Source organism: Hipposideros armiger, unplaced genomic scaffold (genome assembly GCF_001890085.2).
Source record: "Hipposideros armiger isolate ML-2016 unplaced genomic scaffold, ASM189008v1 scaffold_1153, whole genome shotgun sequence".
NCBI classification, from domain to species: Eukaryota; Metazoa; Chordata; class Mammalia; order Chiroptera; family Hipposideridae; genus Hipposideros; species Hipposideros armiger.
The window spans coordinates 148135-162402 of NW_017732503.1; the positions used below are offsets into that span (position 1 = coordinate 148135).

The 14268-nt window shown below is 40.8% G+C and overlaps 1 protein-coding gene across 4 annotated transcripts in view; it reads right to left on the reverse strand.

Annotated features, from left to right (window-relative positions):
• Positions 1-14268, reverse strand: part of FARS2 (phenylalanyl-tRNA synthetase 2, mitochondrial) — a 323981-nt gene that overhangs the window by 147306 nt on the left and 162407 nt on the right. The window lies entirely within an intron of this gene.

Consider the following 14268-nt stretch of genomic DNA (forward strand, 5'->3'; position numbering starts at 1 on the left):
GTACAGCAAGGACGCTAACTCTCTCAACTCTGGGAGGTTACTTACTACCTGCCCTACCTGCCTCAGGGAACCAGGGCCCAGGAAAGGCAGCACTGTATCTTGCCCGCTCCATGTGCCAGACTCTCAACTTCTTGACACTTGGCAAGACCACTCAGGGACACAGTGCAGGGGTATGTCTGAGTGAGTGTGTGTGTTTGGAGGGAAAGGGAAGCTTTTCCCACCCATCCCTGACTCCTGCACAATGTTGCAGTGTCTAAGCATTCCAACATATTGTAAATATTAAATGTCATTCCAACCTTCCCCGAGCTCACCTTCATAATAGATCTCATACACATAAAACACTTATTTCCATGCCTTACTGATTCACTAAGGGATTCTTCCTCTGTTTCCCATACCCCTTATATTTAAAGATGGGACTCTGCTATCAGAACTATGTTCCAGAGGTGTCAGAATCTAATCTGTGAATGGCTAATGGTCCAAACTAGAGCATATACCAGTAATTTTATATATCCTGCCAAGGCTACTCTCCACTAGAGCAGATAATTTTTAAGACATACTATACACATATACAATTAATCACTGCTGTTGGGTATTACTTTTTCAGTAAGTTTTCCCTCCACGGGTATCAGAGACATGGTAGAGTGTAGCGCCCTGATCTGTGGGACTACTCACGTCTTCTGCACAGGACACAGCATGCATCCTCGGAAGGAAATCAAGGCAGAGGGAAATAGGACAGAGGGTGCTCTCCAGCTAGAAATAAATTCCTTAAAAACTGAGATCATTGGGCCGGCCAAGTGGCGCAGTTGGTTAAGAGTTGGCTTGGGAGCGCGAGCTCTGAACAGCAGGGCTGCCGGTTTGGATCCCACATATAAGGGCCAGTAACATTGCGCCCTCTATAGCTAAGATGGTGAACAACAGCTCCACCTGGAGCTGGGCTGCTGTGAGTGAGTCGCTGGTGATGGCGTAGGCTGCAGTGGGGCTGGCCGGCAGCTGGCGTGCGCTTTCGTGAGCCACCGGGAGCGGCCGTCCAATGGCTGGCGAGCAACTGCCTCACCCGGGAAGAGCGCAATCATCATAATACCAACATGGGCCAGTGAAGCGACGTCCTCCACAACTAGACTGAAGAACAAAAGGACAGCAACTTGCCTGTTCCCCTTCCCCGATTCCCCATCGCTGTTCCTTCCCCCAATCCCTCCCCTCCCCAAAAAAACCAAAAAACCGAGATCATCTTTGATGACCACAGTCTAATCTGGGGAGATTACTTGGCCACTACTGCCAAAGGCACCTGCCAATCCTCTCCCTCTGCTACTATTTAAAGTAAAGAAGACCCACAGCCCTTTAAACTGAATATGTAGCAAAGAGCATACAGGCATTTTTCCAGGTTTCTCAATAATGATCTTTCCTGCAAGCTTTCTTTAAAAAAGATTTTTTTAATAGGTAATATGTTCACAGGGTCCAAAACTGAAACACTGTATAATAATACATCTCACTGTATAATGGGGCACAGTGACAAGTCTCACATCCCTGCCCCATCTCAGCCCTCTCCTGGACCTTTAGAGGCAAGCTTCTAGCATTTCCTCTTTATTGCCGGATGTAAGCAAATACAGACATGTAGCTCTATTTTCCCTCCTTTCTTATATAGGAGGCAGCACACTCTGCACGTTATTCCGCACCACACTTTCTCACTCAATGACATGTTCTGGAGGTCTCTCCAGCTGGAAACGTACAACACTCCTTCATTCACTTTCTTACCCTGCACAGTGTTCTATCAAGTGGCTATGCCCCGTTTATATAAGAAGTCCCTCACTGTTACATATTTGGACGATACCAAGTGTTTTGTTATGAAAAAAGACACTACAACAAACTATGCTGTTGGGTCAAAGAGTAGATGCTTTTTTAGAATTTTAATAAATATTGCCAAATTGTCCTCTCTAAGAGTTGTACGGTTTTGTACTGCCATCACCAAGGGGCCAAGGCCACACAACTAATTAGTGAAAGAGTCACACGAGAGCTCAGGTCCCAGATGAAGAGTCAGGGCTCTACTGATCAAAGACCACTCAGCTTGACCTCTATCCACAGCCCCCTCCTAGCTGATGCACTCGGCAAGCACCCGCAGACAGAGTCCCAGACTCCTGCTGCCTTCCTCACCCCTGCTGTCTGTTTCCCATCTCTTCTCTTCCCCTAGCAAAGGCGGCGAGTGTCTCCTGGACTGAGCAACCGCGGCTGGCAGGAAAGAGGAAAAGGAGGCCATGTCAAGCCCGAAGCATCCCTGCGGGACTGCTGACTCCATCCCCAAAGCCCACTTCACAAGCAGCCTGACGTCATTCACAACAAACAATGCGTTTCTACCAAGGCCTTAGCAGCCTGAATGTGACCACCGTGACTCTTTACTGCACCGTGTATATCCTATGTACCCACACAGCCACGCACCCTGGAGTCAAGTGCTGCAGACTGCTAAGTGAAATAAAATCACTCCAACTACAAAGCTAACGCTAAACACCACCTTGCCCTCTCAGGCAGAGAAACAGCGTACTAAAGGCCTCCAGTGTGGGGCCTCCACAGCCCACAGCAGAAGACGTTAGCACTCCTTCAGCCACAATGACTCCCTTTGCTGAGACGCACACAGAGTAATTGGGGGAAAACAGAAGGCAAGCAAATCCTCTCACTTGGTGATGGTGTAATTGACGCCACAGCTTAGCCTCCCAGTGAACTGAAGTGTTGTTTGGGCTGTTACCCAGGGACTCCTCCATACAGGAGTCTTTCTAATAGGACTTGGCTCTGAAGAGGTTATAATAGCTCCACCTCACAATGGGGAGAGAAATGGAGTGTAGCACAATATCCCCTCATTCTAAATCTGGGTACGGGCTCAGAGGCACAAAGGTAAGTGTCCACTGCACAGCACACAGGGAGTGGAAGGGGACCGGTCACAGCAACCTGTCCTGGCCTAAAGGGAAGCCACACTACAAGCCCGCTTGTGCCAGTCTTCCTGCTCAACCCATGCACAGAGGATGACTACACAGGCAAGCCTCGTAGACCGGAGGCTCACACTCACCTTCCACAAATCCAGTCACAGAGATGCACAAAGAGCAATTGTAGATGTGGGCTCAAAGCCCAGCTCTACCGCATTCAGCTGAGTAACCTCAAGCAAGTGAACTAACCTCTCACGGACTCAATTTTGTTTAAAATAAAAATGGTCCTTACCTCACCAAGTTTTGGTGACAATTCAGTAAGGAAAGGTGTGTAAAAAGCTAGCTCAGTACTGGCACCTCATGATACTGGGTGATGAGCTGAGTATCATTGAAAATCAGATCATAACCTAAAATATCTTTTACTGTTTTAATAAAAATATGAAGAAAAATCAACAATTCTAACTTGCACTCCTAAGGTAATCAACATTTGCTGTTAATTTACTATAGCACTGTGCTAAAATACATGTCTTCATTCATTCAGTCCCTACACTGATGTGAGGCTGGCAGACACACGGCACAGTAAGTACCATTATTCCCATCTTGCAGATGAAGGAACTATGGCTGACACAGTTTGCGTGTCTAATGTAGTTTACACAGCTAGTAAATGCCAAGATCAGAATTCAAAACCAGGCGGGTCAGACACAAAGCCCTGTGCTGCCCTCCACTGGAACAGACAATGAAAAACTACACTATGTCAGCTTCCCATGCAAAGTACCCTGACCAGACCAACACGGTACCATCAGTAGTTTCCTTGTTCTTCTAATACATGACAATGACAGCTGTGATTAAAAAGAGAAAAACAAAAGCCATAGTCTAAGTTCAAAGATTTAAAAGAAACTCCTCCACAGGCCACAAACAGAACAGAAATGCAAAGGAGTGAAATGGGCTAAAACAGAAATGCAAAGGAGTGAAATGGGCTAAAACAGAAATGCAAAGGAGTGAAATGGGCTAAAGCACGGGCTTGGGCTTGCTGGGCTCAGAGTCCACAACCAGAAGAGGCGCCAGGAGCCTGCCTGCCTCAGGATAACATACTACTGGCGTTGGATCAGACGGAGGCTAAAAGGTTGAAGTCATATGCTGGGTTGAAATAAGCGCCATCCTGGTAAAGAAGGCTGACAAAAATTGTCACCAAATATAGCCTGGGGCTGTAGCTCTGGAGAGCTGTAGGCTTAGGGAGTCATAGTACAAGCGTTGCATCGGCCCTAAATCAGCGCCAGTTAACATCTGACAGATCTCTAGAACACCTTGTTCTGGATATCAAGCCCAGAGAGCAAGGTGGAATAAACTGCAAAACCACAGAGGGGAGAAATAAGAAAAGTGGTGTCTGACAGGAGGGAGAGAAAGGGAGAAAAACAAACGCAAAAATCTTCCAAAAGGATGGAAAATGATATTTCATTAAAATGCAAACAAAAAAAATGCTGGGGTAGCAATATTTATATACCAAACAAAATGGACTTTAAAACAAAGGATATAGACATAACACCAGACAAAGAAGGATCCAGTAATTCGCTTCTGGGTATTTATGCAAAGAAACCCAAACACTAATTTGAAAAGATACATGCATTCCTATGTTCACTGCAGTATTATTTATAATAGCCAAGATAAGGAAGCAACCCTAAGCGTCCATCAATAGATGAATGGATAAAGAACTGGTACATATATACAATGGAATATTACTCAGCCATAAAAAAGAATGAAATATTGCCATCTGCAACAACATGGATAGACCTAGAGAACATTATGCTGAGTAAAATAAGTCAAACAGAGAAAGACAAATACTTTATGACTTCAATTACATGTGGAATCTAAAAAACAAAATAAACCAACAAACATAGTCATTAGATACAGAGAACATTTTGATGGTTGTTAGATGGTAAGGGAGATGGAGGATGGAGGAAGGGGTCAAGAGGTACAAATTGGTAGTTACAAAATAGTCATGGTGATATAAAGCATAGAGAACATAGTCAATGATATGGCAATAACTATGTGTGGTGTCAGATGGGTACTAGATTTATTGAGGTGATGCCTTCATAAGTCATATAAATATCTAATCACTATGTTGTATACCTGAAACTAATATAATACTGTATGTCAACTATTATTGAAAAATAAAAAATAAAAAATTTTAAAGAAGTATTATGAAGCTACTATAATTAAGAGAATGTAGTATTACATCAAGATAGAAAAATAATAGATGAAGGGAGGAGAATAGAGAGTCTAAAAATAGATCCAAACCTACATGGTCAACTGATTCTGGACAAAGGTACAAAGGCAATTAAGTGACGAAAGGATATACATTTCAAGAAATGGAGCTGGAACAACTGTATATCCATATGCAAACAACTTCAATTCATACCTCATACCATATGCAAAACTTTTCAAAATAATCACAAACCTAAGTATGAAACTGAAAACTATAAAACTTCTAAAAGAAAACACAGTAGAAAATTCTTTATCACCTTGGATTAGGAAAGAGTTCTCAGAAACTATATCAAAGCATAACCCATAAAAGAAAAAATTGGTTAATTACATTTCATCGAATTAAGAACTTCTGCCCTCTGAGGGACACTGTTAAGAGAATGAAAAGACAAGGCACAGATGGAACAACTATCTGCAAATCACCTATCTGTTCAAAGACTTGTATCGAGAATAGATAAAGAAGTTTCAAAAATCGATAATAGGAAAACTGGGCAAAAGGTTTGGGTACATCATCAAAGAATAGGAATATGGATGGCAAATAAGCAGGTGATGCTCTAATCACTATTCATTATGGAAATGCAGGTGAAAACCACAGTCAGATACCATTGCACACCTATGAGATTGGCTAAAAAAATGACTGACCATACCTAGTATTTGCAAAGATGATGTACAACTTCTACTTCCCCACACTGTACCAGGAATGTAAAATGAGTCAAAATACCTATGCTGAGTGAAAAAAGCCAGGCGAACAAAGAATAAATACTGTAGGATTCCATTTACATAAATCTAGAAAATACAAATGAATTTCTAGTGACAGAAAGCAGATCACTGGTTCCCTAGGCATGGTGTGGTAGGAGAGTGGGCAGAAAACGTGGGAGGGAGATATAACAAAGGGGCACAAAGAAACTTTGGGGGTGATGAATATGTCCATTACCTGACTGTGGTGATGACTTCATATGCTTATAAATATGTCAAAACTTAAACTGCATACTTTAAAATGCTTAGTTTATTGGAAGCCCGTTGTAATTCAATAAAACTTTTTTTTTTTAATTAAGCCAAGGGCCAGCTGAGTGGCTCAGTTGGTTAAGAGCTCACTCAAGAGTTTGAGCTCTGAGCAACAGCGGTTCGAGTCCAGCCCGAGCTGAGTTGCCAACAGGTAGCAGGATGGCTCAGCTAAAAACAAAAAACAAAACAAAACAAAACAAAACAAAACAAATGGGCTAAGGGGGCCGGCCGAGTGGCTCAGTTGGTTAAGAGCTCGCTCAAGAGTTTGAGCTCTGAGCAACAGCGGTTCGAGTCCAGCCCGAGCTGAGCAGCCGCTGAGCTGCCAACAGGTAGCAGGATGGCTCAGCTAAAAAAAAAAAAAAAATTAAGCCAAAAGGGTCACCATAATAAGCATTTTTCTCAATCTGTTGGACTTTACAATTTGGAAGTCCATTGTGACCTCAACAGAAACAGCTAAAATCAGCATGAACTGGGTTGAGCAGTAGTAGAAAGGAACGTGTCATAACATGTGGCTGGAAAGAAAAAGAGAGTAAGCTTCCAGAGAAGAGTGAAAGGTTAAGTGATAGCATTTATTTGGTTTTTTTATCTTGGGAAGACAGAGTCTGGAACACATGTTAAGCTGATGCTTGAGGAAACCAGGTTCTAGAGAAAGTAATGGAATGGGGATGAAGAAGAACGGGGTCAGGAGGCCAAGCAAGTGCAAAGCCCACACCCGGTAGCCTAAGTTTCCTTAATGAAAAAGATGACCTTGTCCTCTGACAGAGACTAGGAGACATGAGAGTGTTCAGGTCTGGGATAAGTGAGATAGAGATCTGTACAGTGAACTGACTGAAGGTAATAACGAAGATCCCTACCAACCTTGGAGTAGCTAAGGTGGTTGATTGTAATTACAAACTCTGATCAGACATGGAAAAACAGAAAGAGTAGATGTGGCTATCAAGTCAAGGTTAGGTCTTTAACAAGCAAGTAGACCAAGTCAAGGGTTGGAAAGATTTAAAGTGATTGATAACAGGGTTTAGATGCCTAACCTTGCTTTGATTATCTCTATTTTGATAGAACTGGGGTAGAAGAGAGACCAGAAGAGACGTGACAGGAGTGAATCGAGATCTTGGGCTTTCTGTGAACCTAAGGAGTAGAGAAGAAACTTTCCCTCTCCCATAAATCTTACTGTTTTTCAGGTGACCTGTCTACCAAGCACCTGAAAGACTAATATAAGTAGAAACAGTATGAAATAGGTGCATTCCTGGTACATTAATCATCTTGATTACAGTATTCCTAAAATTTTAAGGACTTTTTTTCACTGTACCTCAAGGCCTGATAATTTTGTTTCGTTTAACACAAAACCCCCACAATTTCAACTTCTCATTTCTCTAGAGTAAGGAACCTATTTGATATCCCTTTCCCAATAGCCACAGAATCATGGGTTTTACACTTCTTAAAAGTATTCTAGTTCAATTTAACCACTGCTATCTCAAGCTTTCTCCCAAGGCTTCCTTGTACCAACTCCTTAGGCCAGAAAGGTCAACTCTAGTATATTATTTTCTCCACTCACCAGACATCTAAAGAAAAAGGGGTCTTATGTCTCTCTCCATCTGATTCCTAAGGTGATGACCTATTTCCACTGAGCACCTCTACAGTCCAAGGCGCTCCAAATCCCCACTACAGAGCTAAGGATCCCAAGGCTCAGACAGGTGGAGTGTGCCAGCCAGTTTGTGCCTGAAAGGGCAGCCTGCCAGAATTCCATCCCACCACAGTGAGCAGAGGCACCAACCCTGCCTGAATGTAACAATTGCTTTACTACTTCACATTCTAGGAGAGCTCTGAGAAAGACAGACCTCTCCAAAGCAGACCCACAAAGCCCAAAAGACCTGATTTAAAAATTAATAAATTTATTAATTTGTCAATTTTAGGAACAAAGAACCAACAACTATAAACACAATTATTATTTTTAACCGCTTTCACTTCAATTTTATATTTTTTATATTTATTTATTTTTCAATTACAGTTGACATACAATATTAGTTTCAGGTATAGAACATAGTGATTAGACATTTATCTACCTTACAATCACATTCATTTATATTAACAGGGATTCACAGATAGAGAAAAATATGAAAAGATATGGAAGATATGGGATCCTCACTACCATGACAAACTGACCTCACTTCTGACCAGAACAACATTCACTGGACAGAGCCCATAAATGTTTTGGTTGTATGGGACCATATCTAGATCCCTGTGGAGATTGGGCTGACAAACGGGACATTTTGGGGGAATCAACACCTATGGCAGGAAGAGGGCGGCAGCAGGTTTGGGCAGAGGGAGAAGACAACAAACTGCAATCACACCCTGAAAAGCCTTGACCCGGTCGGAGCTCTGTAGCTTAGACAGACCACTGCGGGGGAGGGAGGGCGTAAGGCCAAATGCTGGGCCTTCATCTTCCCGCCACAACCAGTCTTTGGGCGGGCGGCCCTGGGAAGGGCATGTCCTCAGCAAGCAGGCTGCAACAGCTGAGGCCATGTGCACCCCCATCAGCCAGGAGGATCCTGGGAGGTGCCTCTTAACAACCACCATGAGCTTTTTGTGCTTTTAAACAAAACGGAATAGACTTGACTTGCCCCTGGTGACATACCTCGTCAACAGCAGCAGATCACAAGACATTGCTCCTTCAAACTACTTCATCTAAACTATATCACAAGGCCCATGCTTTATAAAAGGGAAAGACCAATGTTTAGTAAAGAGAGTGAGCCAAAGAAGAGCTGTAAACCTTGAAAGATGAAAAGTGAAACTAAAATGTTAGGAATCCTAAACCCCTATCTTAGTTGCTCTGAAAGAATTGATCGGCCACATACGGTACTAAATATAGGGGAAATAAATTAGAAATGTTAAAAATGACAGCGAATTCCACGAGCATAAAAATAGTCTAAAGGTTATGTTATTTCTTTCTATTGGGTTGTCAGAAAAGTCATGACGTATTTTTCCATGTTTTTTTGGTTGCAAAAATGCATCTTGACTTTTCCGACAACCCAATAATTCTACACTGATAATCTCTCTTATATAATGTCAGCCTTGGTATGCCGGTGCAATTGAAATGTTAGCAGAAAATTATAATAAACTGCTTCAGAGAGGAGGAAAAAAAACCTAAAACTAAAACGGCCTGTAATAACAACAAATTGCCACAAGGAAATAGTGTGTTCTAATTTTTAATTTTGCTTTTTGAGAACAAAGGAATACAACACTAACAATTATTTTTAAGTGAAAATATTAGGCTAATTTATAAAAGCAATTATAAAAAGAGTTGAATAATTCTGAGGCCTGTCGAGACAGTTCCTATTCATTCATTCATTAAACAATGGTTGAATTTGAAGTTTTGCAAATGATCTTTGGTACCCAAAATGTAAGTGAGCATGAGGGAGCAAAGAAGGCTTTACTCCAGGCTAGTGAAGGGGAGTCGGAGTCCAGAGGAGTCACAAGGAGACCGAGGGAGAATCCCAATTGTTAACACCGGCTTTCGTAGACCTCGCAGTTTCAGAAATATTATTAAAATGATTGTTTTCTATCCTTTCAAAAGAGCTAATCTCTAACATGAGCTCAGGCAGACTGGCTGGGCTAAAACTGCCTCAAATATTTCTTAGCAATGTGATCTTCACACGGTACTTCATTTCTGTTTTTAGGGTCACTCATCTGAAAAATGGAGATTATAATAATACTTACATCATAGATAAAGTTCAAACCAAACAAAAAAAAAAAGTTCTCATAACAGTGCTTAATGTAGTGTTTGGCAAGTATTACTATTATTGTCATCATTATTATTGCTATTACTAATCTAAATAGCATGCAGATTGTTTGTAGCTGGACAAGTTTACCAAGACATTTTTCAAAAACTACGAACTCTCCACCAAAAAAAAAAAAAAAGAAAAAAGAAAAACAACAACAACAAAAAACTGAACTGACCCCCTAAAATGCCTTCAGTAAGAACGTGGCACTTCTCCTGAGGGTGCGGAAGACACTGCCAGGAGTCCCTGGGGGAGTTAACATTCAGCGAGCACTGTGGGGGGACACGGCACCTGAGATCTGTAACATGTACCCCTCTCCCTCGCAGCTCACAAATGGCCTGGGTTTGACTCACCTTCCCCCCCTGCTTAGCGTCTGCCCTCAGACGCATCTGAGGGGGTGTTCCAAACACGCAGGCACACCCGGGAACAAGCACACGCGGCCCCTCCGGCATCTGCTCCCGCAGCAATCCACTCAGTCTTACAAACAAAAAGCAAATTCGAGATTTCTAAAACTGCAACTCTCATCTGTAATGAAATCTGAAACCTACAAGTCTAGGCCAGTAGCATCCTTTAAGTAAAGCAAACATTTGCCTCAAGTAGAAAAGCCACAACTTCATTGCTGCTTCAAAATGAAGGTTCTTAATTCTTGGCCATGGGCTTGATGGGTATCACAGTCAGAAAAACCACACGCTGCAGAAATGGTTTTTATAGGGAAAACTGCTACCTGGAAACTTTCATTTCAATCCACAGTTTTGAAATCTATTCAAATACAAATATTACAAATAATAACACAAAGGAAAGTCCAGGACCATATTGAGGGAGTGAATATCCTCAAGGAACCTGGGGACATTTTTCATAACCACTGCAGGGTTTACTGGGGTATATGTTTACAAATATTTGCTGGTGCTCGGAGAGAATGTTAAGGCCACCGTCAACTCCAATTTGCTGTCCATGGTCTGGTATAAAGCTACATCTCATTTCATTAGACAAAATGAAGACGAATCAGCCGTAACTACTGTTCTTTGTACTATTTCTTGCTACACTCCCCGCTTTTGTTGCCTTGTCATAACTTTCCTTCCCTTCCTTACTCCTTCACATTTTTCATATTTACACATTTACTTAATATTTTCTTTCTACAAGGTACCTTTCACATGTTATCTCATTTTATTCTCATGGGAAACAAGCATTATTATCTTGACTTTTAAAAGTTAGAAAACTGAAACCTAAAGCACTATATGACCTGTTCAAGATCTCAGTATAAATGGATGAAAGAAAACTTTAATTTTTCTGATTCCACACTACCATAGCTCAGTGGTCATGAGATTTGTCTGTTAACCATTTGTCTTCCTTTCTCCTATTTCTTTCTTCATTCCTTAAGGCTGTATGGCTTTCTGTTTGTTCTCAGTGACTAGTATCAGCTCGAACGTTTCCCAGCTAAGAAATTCTCCTAGGCACATGCAAATACTGGAAGAGGCACCTCTCCTATGCGCTCCCATGACACGCTAGTTTCCCTGTGAGACGGTCTGAGACACATGGCTCCCTGATACAGGGATTACGTGTAGCTTATTCAATACTGTGATGCCGGAAACACGGAAACCAGGGGTGCTTCCTGCTTAGAAAGTAAAAGTCCACCCCCAAAGAGTGATGATATGACCACCAAAAGGCACCTTCTCAGTACTCAGCATGAGCTCGAGGAAAGGGTCCTGGATGGAGGACAGCTGACTCAACACTAGTGGGTAAGTAAGAATTAGTCGGATGAAGGAGCTGGTGGTACTAAATGGGTATGGGGTGGGGTGGGGGTGGAAATAACAAAGAAGTAGGAGAAACAGAAATACCAGTCATTAGAGAGAGGAGGCCACCTGCCTTTTCAGAAACACTTATCTAACTATAAGGCAGTTTCAAGTCTCACAAAGAGCAAATGATTTGATGACAGAAATCTGTAGCAAGACATAAACAAGGAGAGCTCTAAAAATTCTCTCCATAGATGACAATAGAAAATTTCAGATAAGCCTGAATCCTTTTGTAAAGCTACTAAAGATGGATGGAACACTATCTCCCTAAAATACTAGAAATCCCTTCCTTCATAACCTGCCTCAAAATGGCTTGAACACAATCCATCTCCTTGCATTTCAGTGTTAAACAGATTATATTACTGCTAAAAATAACATAATTCCTTTCTTTTATCACGAAAGTAAAGAGAAGCTGGCTATAATAGAATTTTCACATCAGTGATCTCTATCTGAAACCTGTTTCACTATTACATTATACGATTTTAATATGAAATATTTCAAACCAAGAGACAGAAATAGAAAATAGCAAATTTCCATGCACCCACTATTCAGTTTTGTCAAATCATAACATTTTTTCATATTTAACTTCGTATCTTTTTTATTTTAATAAAATACTCTGAACACATTTGAGGACTGGTTTGGACCTCTTCCCTAATACCATGCTCCACCTCCTAGAAGGCACTAGCATGAAGTTGATATACTCTTTTTTAAAAATGTAAACATGTGAAGAATATATAGGATTATTTAGTGGTTTCTTAAATATTACATGTACTATGAATTTGATAATATGGAAATCTAGCTATTCTAACAAATCTCGCTAAGACAGGACATCCATCAGGGGCTTACTAAATTATAACAAGAACCCTTTTAAATACATATCTGAGCTCAAACGTAGGTAGGGGAAATCTGCAGGTATAAAGAAACAGAAGTACATCAAGATATGTGAGCACTCACATTCCAGCTCGGGGGATGGTAGCTAAGACTCCTACACAGGACCAAGACTTTCTATTACAGCTATTTTTCTGTACCTCTGTCAACACTTACAAACGTTATATTTTAAAAAGTATTTTCATACATGAAAAATGACATGGTGGTTTTCATTTGCTTTCCCCTGATTACTAATAAGGGCAAGCATCTCTTCATGTATTCATAGTCCTTCTTTTGTCACTTTCATGTTCACTCACTTCTCTCTTAGGTTGATTTCCACTTGTTTATTTAGAGTTCTTTCTATATGTTGACTGCTTATTTGACACACCACCACACTCCTATTAGAAGGGCTAAAATTAAAATGGCTGACTATATCAAGTGCTGTCGAAGACGCAGAGCAACTGGAACCTTCATACACAACTAGAAGGAATGTAAAATGGCACAAGTACTTCAGAAAACAGTTTAGCAGCTTCTCAGGAAGTTAAAATACACGTACCATAGGACCTAGCAATTCCATTCCTAGCTACACGTATTTACTGAAGAGAAATGAAAGCAAACATCCATCTAAGACTTATGCACGAATGTGCCTAGAAGCTTTCCTTGTAATAATAGCAAAAGACTGGAAGTAACCCAAATGCCTATCAATGGGTAGATGGATAAACAAACTATGGAATGGAATGCTTAGCAATAAAAAGGAACGACCTCTTGACTTACACTACAACATGGATGGATCTCCAAATACTTATGCAAAGTGAAATAAACCAGGCTATAAAAAAAATAAATTAAAAAAAAAGTACACATTATAGAATTCCATTTATATAAATCTAAGAGGTGCAAACGAATCAATAGTGACAGAAACTAGTTCACTGGATGCCTGGGGTGAGGAGATACAGGGAAGAGTGAGAAGGAGAGATTACCAAGGGACGAAGGAAGCTTTGGAGGTGATGTTTATTATCTTGATTCTGCTGGTGGTTTCACAGGTGTATACATGTCAAAACTTATAAAATTGTGTAAATATGTTCACTTTGTTGTATGTCAACTTGGCAGATTGTAAACTTTAAATATGTATAGTTTATTTTATGTCAATTATACCTCAATAAAGCTGTTCTTTTAAAAAGATCACAGAAATAAGAGAATTCTAACCATGCTAGGCTTCTATATTCTACACATGTTTTAATTGTAGGTCACAATTAAGGAAAATCTCCTAACCTTCTCTTTATAGCTATCTAAAAACAAACAAAATATTATCTCAAGGAAGTTAGAAATAGTTGGAGGGGGATGCACCACAAACAGAAATTTTCTTGTTGAAATAATGGAGGGCAAGTGACTAAAGTGAGAGTCCAGCTCTTAAAAATGTTGTTCTTCCTCCAGGAAACTCACTGTTAATATTTTTGCTATTGACAGTAGTAATTAGTATATAAATATGTAAAATTTTCCACTGGGCCCACTCACATGGTTAAGAATCTTGCCCCACATGGTGGATGGACCTAGAGGGTATTATGCTAAATGAAATAAGTCAGACAGATAAAGACAAATACCATATGATTTCACTTACGTGTGGAATTTAAAAGACAAAATAAACGAACAAACAAAACAGAAACA